The following is a 14,956-nucleotide window of genomic DNA, read 5'->3' on the forward strand; positions in this document are numbered from 1 at the left end:
AGTGTACTATTGGTCAGCAAGGGTGAAGAGCACCTCCTCCAGGGGCAAGAAGCCCAGTCAAGAGTGCACCATTGGTCAACAAGGGTGAAGAGCATCTCCTCCAGGGGCAAGAAACCCAGTCAAGAGTGTACTATTGATCAGCAAGGGGGAAGAGCACCTCCTCCAGGATCAAGAAGCCCAGTCAAGAGTGTACTATTGGTCAGCAAGGGTGAAGATCACCTCCTTCGGAGGCAAGAAGTCCAGTCAAGAGTGTAGTGTACTATTGGTCAGCATGGTTGAAGAGCACCTCCTCCAGGGACAAGAAGCCCAGTCAAGAGTGTACTATTGATCAGCAAGGGTGAAGAGCACCTCCTCCAGGGGCAAGAAGCCCAGTCAAGAGTGCACCATTGGTCAACAAGGGTGAAGAGCACCTCCCTCAGGGGCAAGAAACCCAGTCAAGATTATACTATTGATCAGCAAGGGGGAAGAGCACCTCCTCGAGGATCAAGAAGCCCAGTCAAGAGTGTACTATTGGTCTGCAAGGGTGAAGAGCACCTCCTCCAGGGGCCAGAAGTCCAGTCAAGAGTGTAGTGTACTATTGGTCAGCAAGGGTGAAGAGCACCTCCTCCAGAGGCAAGAAGCCCAGTCAAGAGTGCACCATTGGTCGGCAAGGGTGAAGAGCACCTCCTTCAGGGGCAAGAAGCCCAGTCAAGAGTGTACTATTGGTCAGCAAGGGTGAAGAGCACCTCCTCCAAGGGCAAGAAGCCCAGTCAAGAGTGCACCATTGGTCAACAAGGGTGAAGAGCATCTCCTCCAGGGGCAAGAAACCCAGTCAAGAGTGTACTATTGATCAGCAAGGGGGAAGAGCACCTCCTCCAGGATCAAGAAGCCCAGTCAAGAGTGTACTATTGGTCAGCAAGGGTGAAGAGCACCTCCTCCAGAGGCAAGAAGTCCAGTCAAGAGTGTAGTGTACTATTGGTCAGCAAGGGTGAAGAGCTCCTCCTCCAGGGACAAGAAGCCCAGTCAAGAGTGTACTATTGATCAGCAAGGGTGAAGAGCACCTCCTCCAGGGGCCAGAAGCCCAGTCAAGAGTGTACTATTGGTCAGCAAGGGTGAAGAGCACCTCCTCCAGAGGCAAGAAGCCCAGTCAAGATTGTACTATTGGTCAGCAAGGGTGAAGAGCGCCTCCTCCAGGGGCAAGAAGCCCAGTCAAGAGTGCACCATTGGTCAACAACGGTGAAGAGCACCTCCTACAGGGGCAAGAAACCCAGTCAAGATTATACTATTGATCAGCAAGGGGGAAGAGCACCTCCTCCAGGATCAAGAAGCCCAGTCAAGAGTGTACTATTGGTCAGCAAGGGTGAAGAGCACCTCCTCCAGAGGCAAGAAGCCCAGTCAAGAGTGCACCATTGGTCGGCAAGGGTGAAGAGCACCTCCTCCAGGGGCAAGAAGCCCAGTCAAGAGTGTACTATTGGTCAGCAAGGGTGAAGAGCACCTCCTCCAGGGGCAAGAAGCCCAGTTAAGAGTGCACCATTGGTCAACAAGGGTGAAGAGCATTTCCTCCAGGGGCAAGAAACCCAGTCAAGAGTGTACTATTGATCAGCAAGGGGGAAGAGCACCTCCTCCAGGATCAAGAAGCCCAGTCAAGAGTGTACTATTGGTCAGCAAGGGTGAAGAGCACCTCCTCCAGAGACAAGAAGTCCAGTCAAGAGTGTAGTGTACTATTGGTCAGCAAGGGTGAAGAGCACCTCCTCCAGGGACAAGAAGCCCAGTCAAGAGTGTACTATTGATCAGCAAGGGTGAGGAGCACCTCCTCCAGGGGCCAGAAGCCCAGTCAAGAGTGCACCATTGGTCAACAAGGGTGAAGAGCACCTCCTCCAGGGGCAAGAAACCCAGTCAAGATTATACTATTGATCAGCAAGGGGGAAGAGCACCTCCTCCAGGATCAAGAAGCCCAGTCAAGAGTGTACTATTGGTCAGCAAGGGTGAAGAGCACCTCCTCCAGAGGCAAAAACCCAGTCAAGAGTGCACCATTGGTCGGCAAGGGTGAAGAGCACCTCCTCCAGGGGCAAGAAGCCCAGTCAAGAGTGTACTATTGGTCAGCAAGGGTGAAGAGCACCTCCTCCAGGGGCAAGAAGCCCAGTCAAGAGTGCACCATTGGTCAACAAGGGTGAAGAGCATCTCCACCAGGGGCAAGAAACCCAGTCAAGAGTGTACTATTGATCAGCAAGGGGGAAGAGCACCTCCTCCAGGATCAAGAAGCCCAGTCAAGAGTGTACTATTGGTCAGCAAGGGTGAAGAGCACCTCCTCCAGAGGCAAGAAGTCCAGTCAAGAGTGTAGTGTACTATTGGTCAGCAAGGGTGAAGAGCACCTCCTCCAGGGACAAGAAGCCCAGTCAAGAGTGTACTATTGATTAGCAAGGGTGAAGAGCACCTCCTCCAGGGGCAAGAAGCCCAGTCAAGAGTGCACCATTGGTCAACAAGGGTGAAGAGCACCTCCTCCAGGGGCAAGAAATCCAGTCAAGATTATACTATTGATCAGCAAGGAGGAACAGCACCTCCTCCAGGATCAAGAAGCCCAGTCAAGAGTGTACTATTGGTTACCAAGGGTGAAGAGCACCTCCTCCAGGGGCCAGAAGCCCAGTCAAGAGTGCACCATTGGTCAACAAGGGTGAAGAGCACCTCCTCCAGGGGCAAGAAATCCAGTCAAGATTATACTATTGATCAGCAAGGGGGAAGAGCACCTCCTCCAGGATCAAGAAGCCCAGTCAAGAGTGTACTATTGGTCAGCAAGGGTGAAGAGAACCTCCTCCAGAGGCAAGAAGCCCAGTCAAGAGTGCACCATTGGTCGGCAAGGGTGAAGAGCACCTCCTCCAGGGGCAAGAAGCCCAGTCAAGAGTGTACTATTGGTCAGCAAGGGTGAAGAGCACCTCCTCCAGGGGCAAGAAGCCCAGTCAAGAGTGCACCATTGGTCAACAAGGGTGAAGAGCATCTCCTCCAGGGTCAAGAAACCCAGTCAAGAGTGTACTATTGATCAGAAAGGGGGAAGAGCACCTCCTCCAGGATCAAGAAGCCCAGTCAAGAGTGTACTATTGGTCAGCAAGGGTGAAGAGCAACTCCTCCAGGGGCCAGAAGCCCAGTCAAGAGTGTACTATTGATCAGCAAGGGTGAAGAGCACCTCCTCCAGAGGCAAGAAGTCCAGTCAAGAGTGTACTATTGGTCAGCAAGGGTGAAGAGCACCTCCTCCAGGGGCAAGAAGCCCAGTTAAGAGTGCACCATTGGTCAACAAGGGTGAAGAGCACCTCCTCCAGGGACAAGAAACCCAGTCAAGATTATACTATTGATCAGCAAGGGGGAAGAGCACCTCCTCCAGGATCAAGAAGCCCAGTCAAGAGTGTACTATTGGTCAGCAAGGGTGAAGAGCACCTCCTCCAGAGGCAAGAAGTCCAGTCAAGAGTGCACTATTGGTCAGCAAGGGTGAAGAGCACCTCCTCCAGGGGCCAGAAGCCCAGTCAAGAGTGTACTATTGGTCAGCAAGGGTGAAGAGCACCTCCTCCAGAGGCAAGAAGTCCAGTCAAGAGTGTACTATTGGTCAGCAAGGGTGAAGAGCACCTCTTCCAGGGGCCAGAAGCCCAGTCAAGAGTGTACTATTGGTCAGCAAGGGTGAAGAGCACCTCCTCCAGGGGCAAGAAGCCCAGTCAAGAGTGTACCATTGGTCAACAAGGGTGAAGAGCACCTTCCCAGGGGCAAGAAACCCAGTCAAGATTATACTATTGATCAGCAAGGGTGAAGAGCACCTCCTCCAGGATCAAGAATCCCAGTCAAGAGTGTAGTGTACTATTGGTCAGCAAGGGTGAAGAGCACCTCCTCCAGGGACAAGAAGCCCAGTCAAGAGTGTACTATTGATCAGCAAGGGTGAAGAGCACCTCCTCCAGGGGCCAGAAGCCCAGTCAAGAGTGTACTATTGGTCAGCAAGGGTGAAGAGCACCTCCTCCAGAGGCAAGAAGCCCAGTCAAGAGTGCACCATTGGTCAACAAGGGTGAAGAGCACCTCCTCCAGGGGCAAGAAACCCAGTCAAGATTATACTATTGATCAGCAAGGGGGAAGAGCACCTGCTCCAGGATCAAGAAGCCCAGTCAAGAGTGTACTATTGGTCAGCAAGGGTGAAGAGCACCTCCTCCAGAGGCAAGAAGTCCAGTCAAGAGTGCACTATTGGTCAGCAAGGGTGAAGAGCACCTCCTCCAGAGGCAAGAAGTCCAGTCAAGAGTGTAGTGTACTATTGGTCAGCAAGGGTGAAGAGCACCTCCTCCAGAGGCAAGAAGCCCAGTCAAGAGTGTACTATTGGTCAGCAAGGAGTAACAGCACCTCCTCCAGGGGCAAGAAGCCCAGTCAAGAGTGCACTATTGGTCAGCTAAGGTGAAGAGCACCTTCTCCAGGGGCAAGAAGCCCAGTCAAGAGTGCACTATTGGTCAACAAGGGGGAAGAGCACCTCCTTCAGAGGCAAGAAGCCCAGTCAAGAGTGTACTATTGGTCAACAAGGGTGAACAGCACCTCCTCCAGGTGCAAGAAGCCCAGTCAAGAGTGCACTATTGGTCATCAAGGGTGAAGAGCACCTCCTCCAGAGGCAAGAAGCCCAGTCAAGAGTGTACTATTGGTCAGCAAGGAGGAACAGCACCTCCTCCAGGGGCATGAAGCCCAGTCAAGAGTGCACTATTGGTCAGCTAAGGTGAAGAGCACCTTCTCCAGGGGCAAGAAGCCCAGTCAAGAGTGCACTATTGGTCAACAAGGGGGAAGAGCACCTCCTTCAGAGGCAAGAAGCCCAGTCAAGAGTGTACTATTGGTCAACAAGGGTGAACAGCACCTCCTCCAGGTGCAAGAAGCCCAGTCAAGAGTGCACTATTGGTCATCAAGGGTGAAGAGCACTTCCTCTAGGGGCATGAGGTCCAGTCAAGAGTGTACTATTGGTCAGCAAGGGTGAAGAGCACCTGCTCCAGGGGCAAGAAGCCCAGTCAAGAGTGCACTATTGGTCAGCAAGGGTGAAGAGCACCTCTTCCAGGGGCCAGAAGCCCAGTCAAGAGTGCACTATTGGTCAGCAAGAGGGAAGAGCACTTCCTCCAGGGGCAAGAAGCCCAGTCAAGAGTGTACTATTGGTCAGCAAGGGTGAAATAGTTCCACCCAAGAGATCATGTATTGGTGCTGGTACCCACGGTAGAAAGCAAATTTCTGGCCAAATGGCAAAGCCCCTACAAGGTGGTCGAAACGTTGGGTAAAGTTAATTATAAAACCCACCAACTACCAGGTGTACCACGTCAAGCTCATCAAACCCTGGTGAGATAGGGAACCTGTGGAAACTCATTGTTTGGTGGCTAAATCTGAAGCCACAAGAAATGTGCTGTTGGGATGGAAGAAACCAGATAGTAAGGCTCTGTCATGGGCATGGGCGAGACTAAACCCCAAGTGTATAAAGTGGACGCCATCCAGAACTGGCCTACCTCAATGACCGGAGATCACTACTTCCATCAACAACCTTCTTACACCTCTCACCTAGAATTTTGTACTCTTCTTTTGCAAACTGCAAGATGATCAGTGGGATTTAGATCTGTCACTTTGGGACTCTCCAGCGCTTTGTTTCCTTCCATTTCTGGAGGATTCTTGAAGTGTTTTGGGTCATTGTCCGCTGGAAGACCCATGACCTAGGACGCAAACACTGGGCTCTACATTGCCACCCAAAATCCTTTGGTAATCTTCAGATTTCAAGACACCCAGTGCCAGAGGCAACAAAATAACCTCAAAACAAATCTAAGCCTCCACCATGCCTGACTGTAGGTGCTTTGTTTTTTTCTTTGTAGGCCTCATTCCATTTTTGGTAAACAGTAGAATAGTGTGGTTCTAGCTTTCCACCTACCTATCTATAGCTAGCTGCCTTTCTCTTCAGGGTCTGTGTGTCCTCCGCAAACCCTATCGCTCGGCTCACAAATTCTTACGCTGCCTCTCTAGACACCTAAAGGGACATTCTGCCAAATTACTGAAGAATTGGACATTTCTGGAATATTTTCTTGTTAGTCCTGTTACCTTTAGATATACGAGATGATCATTATTACAGAACGATCTCTGAATAGTTGAAATTCCACTTTTTTAAGGTGGTTCCAGACACCACCAAAATGGAGACACTAGTCTCCTGCATTGCTAAGGTGGCATTTGGCCCATTCTTCCAGGAGGGTAGCACATGGTCGTGGCCAGTTTATGGTAAAAGGATGTTCTTTCAACTTCCATATCATGGCCCCAACATTGCTCACTGGAGCCTTCAGTAGTTTAGAAATTGTCCTGTAACCAATGCTTTGCAATATTAATTTGTAATGAAACGGCTCACTGGTTTTACCCATAATGAGATGTTTCTTGTGTAGCACCTTGGTAATGAGATACCCTTTTATAGGCCATCAGTTGCACCAGCTGATACAATATTAAGGTTGCAAAGGTCTTGAGTCAGCTCACTGGTTTTACCCATCATGAGATGTTTCTTGTGTAGCACCTTGGTAATGAGATACCCTTTTATAGGCCATCAGTTAAACCAGCTGATACAATATTAAGGTTGCATAGATCTTGAGTCAGCTCACTGGTTTTACCCATCATGAGATGTTTCTTGTGTAGCACTTTGGTAATGAGATACCCTTTTATAGGCCATCAGTTGAACCAGCTGATACAATATTAAGGTTGCAAAGGTCTTGAGTCAGCTCACTGGTTTTACCCATCATGAGATGTTTCTTGTGTAGCACCTTGGTAATAAGATACCCTTTTATAGGCCATCAGTTGAACCAGCTGATATAATATTAAGGTTTCAAAGGTCTTGAAACGGCTCACTGGTTTTACTCATCGTGAGATGTTTCTTGTGTAATACCTTGGTAATAAGATACCCTTTTATAGGCCATCAGTTGAACCAGATGATACAATATTAAGGTTGCAAAGGCCTTGAAACGGCTCACTGGTTTTACCCATTGTGAGATGTTTCTTGTGTAATACCTTGGTAATAAGATACCCTTTTTTAGGCCATCAGTTGAACCAGCTGATACAATATTAAGGTTGCAAAGGTCTTGAGTCAACTCACTGGTTTTACCCATCATGAGATGTTTCTTGTGTAGCACCTTGGTAATGAGACACATTTTATAGACGATCAGTTGAACTAGCTGATACAATATTAGGGTTGCAAAGGTCTTGAGTCAGCTCACTGGTTTTACTCATCGTGAGATGTTTCTTGTGTAGCACTTTGGTAATGAGATACCCTTTTATAGGCCATCAGTTGAACCAGCTGATACAATATTAAGGTTGCAAAGGTCTTGAGTCAGCTCACTGGTTTTACCCATCATGAGATGTTTCTTGTGTAGTAGACACCTTTTTATAGGCCATCAGTTGCACCAGCTGATATTCTTTTACACTAAGTGTCATGATTAATTTGTAATTACTGATAGATTTCAGCGGGTGTCAGGACTTTCCATGGCTTTTTGCACTTCTCCATCTTCACGTGTTCAATACTTTCCCCTCATTATTAAACCTCACTAAATTTATGGACATCTATGGTTTCCATTTCTTTCAGTCTATTCTATAATAATGTTTGTGCTGATTTCTTGGTAATTGTGTAATGTCTGACGCCTCCACTAGGTGTCAGTAGAGCCCTGGGCTGTGATGCCGGTCAGGTTGATCCTGCCGCCATTAATGAATCGTATTTTACAGTTCGCCGTGTCATTAACAGATGAGCTTGTCATTGCGCGTCAGGTGCGAGTTGCTCAGTTATAAAATTCCAGTCTTCGGCGCCGTTTTCTGGCAAACTCTCAGCAGAAGACATTATAAAGCCCATTTGTCACAGTATGGATTATATGCGGTCATTTACTTCACTGGAGCGGTGGATATGACGTGGCCGGCGTCCACTTTAAATATCACCCCCAACCGAATTTGAAAAGTTTCCTCCAGATTTGAAGCATATGAGATCTGAGTGTCTCTCCCAGTAATATAGGCTGGATGTGAGATCTGAGTGTCTCTCCCAGTAATAAAGGCTGGATGTGATCTCTGAGTGTCTCTCCCAGTAATATAGGCTGGATGTGATCTCTGAGTGTCTCTCCCAGTAATAAAGGCTGGATGTGATCTCTGAGTGTCTCTCCCAGTAATAAAGGCTGGATGTGAGGTCTGTGTGTCTCTCCCAGTAATATAGGCTGGATGTGAGGTCTGAGTGTCTCTCCCAGTAATAAAGGCTGGATGTGAGCTCTGTGTGTCTCTGCCAGTAATATAGGCTGGATGTGAGCTCTGTGTGTCTCTGCCAGTAATATAGGCTGGATGTGAGGTCTGAGTGTCTCTCCCAGTAATATAGGCTGGATGTGAGCTCTGTGTGTCTCTCCAGTAATATAGGCTGGATGTGAGCTCTGTGTGTCTCTCCCAGTAATATAGGCTGGATGTGAGGTCTGAGTGTCTCTCCCAGTAATAAAGGCTGGATGTGAGCTCTGAGTGTCTCTCTCAGTAATAAAGGCTGGATGTGAGGTCTGAGTGTCTCTCCCATGTTCTCCCTCTCTGGGCTGTTAGTCCTGACTCGCTTCCATGTTCTCTCTCTCTGGGGTGTTAGTCCTGACTCGCCCCCATGTTCTCTCTCTCTGGGGTGTTAGTCCTGACTCGCTCCCATGTTCTCTCTCTCTGGGGTGTTAGTCCTGACTCGCTCCCATGTTCTCTCTCTGGGGTATTAGTCCTGACTCGCTCCCATGTTCTCTCTCTCTGGGGTGTTAGTCCTGACTCGCCCCCATGTTCTCTCTCTCTGGGGTGTTAGTCCTGACTCGCACCCATGTTCTCTCTCTCTGGGGTGTTAGTCCTGACTCGCCCCCATGTTCTCTCTCTCTGGGGTGTTAGTCCTGACTCGCCCCCATGTTCTCCCTCTCTGGGGTGTTAGTCCTGACTCGCTCCCATGTTCTCCCTCTCTGGGGTGTTAGTCCTGACTCGCTCCCATGTTCTCCCTCTCTGGGGTGTTAGTCCTGACTCGCTCCCATGTTCTCTCTCTCTGGGGTGTTAGTCCTGACTCGCTCCCATGTTCTCTCTCTGGGGTGTTAGTCCTGACTCGCCCCCATGTTCTCTCTCTCTGGGGTGTTAGTCCTGACTCGCCCCCATGTTCTCTCTCTGGGGTATTAGTCCTGACTCGCTCCCATGTTCTCTCTCTGGGGTGTTAGTCCTGACTCGCCCCCATGTTCTCTCTCTGGGGTGTTAGTCCTGACTCGCCCCCATGTTCTCCCTCTCTGGGGTGTTAGTCCTGACTCGCTCCCATGTTCTCCCTCTCTGGGGTGTTAGTCCTGACTCGCCCCCATGTTCTCTCTCTCTGGGGTGTTGGTCCTGACTCGCCCCCATGTTCTCCCTCTCTGGGGTGTTAGTCCTGACTCGCTCCCATGTTCTCTCTCTCTGGGGTGTTAGTCCTGACTCGCTCCCATGTTCTCCCTCTCTGGGGTGTTAGTCCTGACTCGCTCCCATGTTCTCCCTCTCTGGGGTGTTAGTCCTGACTCGCCCCCATGTTCTCTCTCTCTGGGGTGTTAGTCCTGACTCGCCCCCATGTTCTCTCTCTCTGGGGTGTTAGTCCTGACTCGCCCCCATGTTCTCTCTCTCTGGGCTGTTAGTCCTGACTCGCCCCCATGTTCTCTCTCTCTGGGGTGTTAGTCCTGACTCGCCCCCATGTTCTCTCTCTCTGGGGTGTTAGTCCTGACTCGCTCCCATGTTCTCTCTCTGGGGTGTTAGTCCTGACTCGCTCCCATGTTCTCTCTCTCTGGGGTGATAGTCCTGACTCGCTCCCATGTTCTCTCTCTCTGGGGTGTTAGTCCTGACTCGCTCCCATGTTCTCTCTCTGGGGTGTTAGTCCTGACTCACCCCCATGTTCTCCCTCTCTGGGGTGTTAGTCCTGACTCGCTCCCATGTTCTCTCTCTGGGGTGTTAGTCCTGACTCGCTCCCATGTCCTCTCTCTCTGGGGTGTTAGTCCTGACTCGCCCCCATGTTCTCTCTCTCTGGGGTGTTAGTCCTGACTCGCCCCCATGTTCTCTCTCTGGGGTGTTAGTCCTGACTCGCTCCCATGTTCTCTCTCTCTCTGGGGTGTTAGTCCTGACTCGCTCCCATGTTCTCTCTCTCTGGGGTGTTAGTCCTGACTCGCCCCCATGTTCTCTCTCTCTGGGGTGTTAGTCCTGACTCGCCCCCATGTTCTCTCTCTCTGGGGTGTTAGTCCTGACTCGCTCCCATGTTCTCTCTCTCTGGGGTGTTAGTCCTGACTCGCTCCCATGTTCTCTCTCTCTGGGGTGTTAGTCCTGACTAGCCCCCATGTTCTCTCTCTCTGGGGTGTTAGTCCTGACTCGCCCCCATGTTCTCTCTCTCTGGGGTGTTAGTCCTGACTCGCCCCCATGTTCTCTCTCTGGGGTGTTAGTCCTGACTCGCCCCCATGTTCCCTCTCTGGGGTGTTAGTCCTGACTCGCCCCCATGTTCTCTCTCTGGGGTGTTAGTCCCTGTTTTATGGACCCGTCTCAGAGAAGCTGCGCATTATAGTCAGTGACCTCCGGACACTTCACATTTCTATTGTCTGGAGAACAAAGAAGCCGCAGAAAAAACAGAGGAACTTTAATAAGTCAGGGGGCAACATAATGTACCACCCTCATTATTCGGACAATTAAAGTGCCAAAGTCGCATTTAGGATGATTCACTCCCATAAATCTGTACTTCCGCTTTAATGAGGTCCGCAAATAATAGGAGGGATAAATAATAAATAGATGTGAACACAACCCCAACACCCCTGCGATATAGAAAGGGATTGTAGGGATCAATCCCAAGCAACTGGACACACATTGGGAATATATCTCTGTATACAGGGAGCTCCCCCTAGTGGTGGCTGCAGACAGGATCTTATCATGTATCTCTGTATACAGGGAGCTCCCTCTAGTGGTGGCTGCAGACAGGATCTTATCATGTATCTCTGTATACAGGGAGCTCCCCCTAGTGGTGGCTGCAGACAGGATCTTATCATGTATCTCTGTATACAGAGAGCTCCCTCTAGTGGTGGCTGCAGACAGGATCTTATCATGTATCTCTGTATACAGGGAGCTCCCCCTAGTGGTGGCTGCAGACAGGATCTTATCATGTATATCTGTATACAGGGAGCTCCCTCTAGTGGTGACTGCAGACAGGATCTTATCATTTATATCTGTATACAGGGAGCTCCTCCTAGTGGTGGCTGCAGACAGGATCTTATCATGTATCTCTGTATACAGGGAGCTCCCCCTAGTGGTGGCTGCAGACAGGATCTTATCATGTATCTCTGTATACAGGGAGCTCCCTCTAGTGGTGGCTGCAGACAGGATCTTATCATGTATATCTGTATACAGGGAGCTCCCCCTAGTGGTGGCTGCAGACAGGATCTTATCATGTATCTCTGTATACAGGGAGCTCCCCCTAGTGGTGGCTGCAGACAGGATCTTATCATGTATCTCTGTATACAGGGAGCTCCCTCTAGTGGTGGCTGCAGACAGGATCTTATCATGTATCTCTGTATACAGGGAGCTCCCCCTAGTGGTGGCTGCAGACAGGATCTTATCATGTATCTCTGTATACAGGGAACTCCCCCTAGTGGTGGCTGCAGACAGGATCTTATCATGTATCTCTGTATACAGGGAGCTCCTCCTAGTGGTGGCTGCAGACAGGATCTTATCATGTATCTCTGTATACAGGGAGCTCCCCCTAGTGGTGGCTGCAGACAGGATCTTATCATGTATCTCTGTATACAGGGAGCTCCCTCTAGTGGTGGCTGCAGACAGGATCTTATCATGTATCTCTGTATACAGGGAGCTCCCCCTAGTGGTGGCTGCAGACAGGATCTTATCATGTATCTCTGTATACAGGGAGCTCCCCCTAGTGGTGGCTGCAGACAGAATCTTATCATGTATCTCTGTATACAGGGAGCTCCCCCTAGTGGTGGCTGCAGACAGGATCTTATCATGTATCTCTGTATACAGGGAGCTCCCCCTAGTGGTGTCTGCAGACAGGATCTTATCATGTATCTCTGTATACAGGGAGCTCCCCCTAGTGGTGGCTGCAGACAGGATCTTATCATGTGTCTCTGTATACAGGGAGCTCCCTCTAGTGGTGGCTGCAGACAGGATCTTATCATGTGTCTCTGTATACAGGGAGCTCCCTCTAGTGGTGGCTGCAGACAGGATCTTATCATGTATCTCTGTATACAGGGAGCTCCCCCTAGTGGTGGCTGCAGACAGGATCTTATCATGTATCTCTGTATACAGGGAGCTCCCCCTAGTGGTGGCTGCAGACAGGATCTTATCATGTATCTCTGTATACAGGGAGCTCCCCCTAGTGGTGGCTGCAGACAGGATCTTATCATGTATCTCTGTATACAGGGAGCTCCCCCTAGTGGTGACTGCAGACAGGATCTTATCATGTATCTCTGTATACAGGGAGCTCCCTCTAGTGGTGGCTGTAGACAGGATCTTATCATGTATCTCTGTATACAAGGAGCGCCCCCTAGTGGTGGCTGCAGACAGGATCTTATCATGTATCTCTGTATACAGGGAGCTCCCCCTAGTGGTGGCTGCAGACAGGATCTTATCATGTATCTCTGTATACAGGGAGCTTCCCCTAGTGGTGGCTGCAGACAGGATCTTATCATGTATCTCTGTATACAGGGAGCTCCCCCTAGTGGTGGCTGCAGACAGGATCTTATCATGTATCTCTGTATACAGGGAGCTCCCCCTAGTGGTGACTGCAGACAGGATATTATCATGTATCTCTGTATACAGGGAGCTCCCCCTAGTGGTGACTGCAGACAGGATATTATCATGTATCTCTGTATACAGGGGGCTCCTCCTAGTGGTGGCTGCAGACAGGATCTTATCATGTATCTCTGTATACAGGGGGCTCCTCCTAGTGGTGGCTGCAGACAGGATATTATCATGTATCTCTGTATACAGGGAGCTCCCCCTAGTGGTGACTGCAGACAGAATCTTATCATGTATCTCTGTATACATGTATACAGGGAGCTCCCCCCAGTGGTGGCTACAGACAGGATCTTATCATGTATCTCTGTATACAGGGAGCTCCCCCTAGTGGTGGCTGCAGACAGGATCTTATCATGTATCTCTGTATACAGGGAGCTCCCCCTAGTGGTGGCTGCAGACAGGATCTTATCATGTATCCCTGTATACAGGGAGCTCCCCCTAGTGGTGGCTGCAAACAGGACCTTATCATGTATCTCTGTATACAGGGAGCTCCCCCTAGTGGTGGCTGCAGACAGGATCTTATCATGTATCTCTGTATACAGGGAGCTCCCCCTAGTGGTGGCTGCAGACAGGATCTTGTCATGTATCTCTGTATACAGGGAGCTCCCCCTAGTGGTGGCTGCAGACAGGATCTTATCATGTATCTCTGTATACAGGGAGCTTCCTCTAGTGGTGGCTGCAGACAGGATCTTGTCATGTATCTCTGTATACAGGGAGCTCCTCCTAGTGGTGGCTGCAGACAGGATCTTATCATGTATCTCTGTATACAGGGAGCGCCCCCTAGTGGTGGCTGCAGACAGGATCTTATCATGTATCTCTGTATACAGGGAGCTCCCCCTAGTGGTGACTGCAGACAGGATCTTATCATGTATCTCTGTATACAGGGAGCTCCCCCTAGTGGTGGCTGCAGACAGGATCTTGTCATGTATCTCTGTATACAGGGAGCTCCTCCTAGTGGTGGCTGCAGACAGGATCTTATCATGTATCTCTGTATACAGGGAGCTCCCCCTAGTGGTGACTGCAGACAGTATCTTATCATGTATCTCTGTATACAGGGAGCTCCCCCTAGTGGTGGCTGCAGACAGGATCTTATCATGTATCTCTGTATACAGGGAGCTCCCCCTAGTGGTGGCTGCAGACAGGATCTTATCATGTATCTCTGTATACAGGGAGCTCCCCCTAGTGGTGACTGCAGACAGGATCTTATCATATATCTCTGTATACAGGGAGCTCCCCCTAGTGGTGGCTGCAGACAGGATCTTATCATGTATCTCTGTATACAGGGAGCTCCCCCTAGTGGTGGTTGCAGACAGGATCTTATCATGTATCTCTGTATACAGGGGGCTCCTCCTAGTGGTGGCTGCAGACAGGATCTTATCATGTATCTCTGTATACAGGGAGCTCCCCCTAGTGGTGGCTGCAGACAGGGTCTTATCATGTATCTCTGTATACAGGGAGCTCCCCCTAGTGGTGGCTGCAGACAGGATCTTATCATGTATCTCTGTATACAGAGAGCTCCCCCTAGTGGTGGCTGCAGACAGGATCTTATCATGTATCTCTGTATACAGGGAGCTCCCTCTAGTGGAGGCTGCAGACAGGATCTTATCATGTATCTCTGTATACAGGGAGCTCCCCCTAGTGGTGGCTGCAGACAGGATCTTATCATGTATCTCTGTATACAGGGAGCTCCCCCTAGTGGTGGCTGCAGACAGGGTCTTATCATGTATCTCTGTATACAGGGAGCTCCCCCTAGTGGTGGCTGCAGACAGGATCTTATCATGTATCTCTGTATACAGGGAGCTCCCCCTAGTGGTGGCTGCAGACAGGATCTTATCATGTATCTCTGTATACAGGGAGCTCCCCCTAGTGGTGACTGCAGACAGGATCTTATCATGTATCTCTGTATACAGGGAGCTCCCCCTAGTGGTGGCTGCAGACAGTATCTTATCATGTATCTCTGTATACAGGGAGCTCCCTCTAGTGGTGACTGCAGACAGGATCTTATCATGTATCTCTGTATACAGGGAGCTCCCCCTAGTGGTGGCTGCAGACAGGATCTTATCATGTATCTCTGTATACAGGGAGCTCCCCCTAGTGGTGGCTGCAGACAGGATCTTATCATGTATCTCTGTATACAGGGAGCTCCCCCTAGTGGTGGCTGCAGACAGGATCTTATCATGTATCTCTGTATACA

The sequence above is a fragment of the Anomaloglossus baeobatrachus genome, chromosome 5, assembly GCF_048569485.1.
Source record: "Anomaloglossus baeobatrachus isolate aAnoBae1 chromosome 5, aAnoBae1.hap1, whole genome shotgun sequence".
NCBI classification, from domain to species: Eukaryota; Metazoa; Chordata; class Amphibia; order Anura; family Aromobatidae; genus Anomaloglossus; species Anomaloglossus baeobatrachus.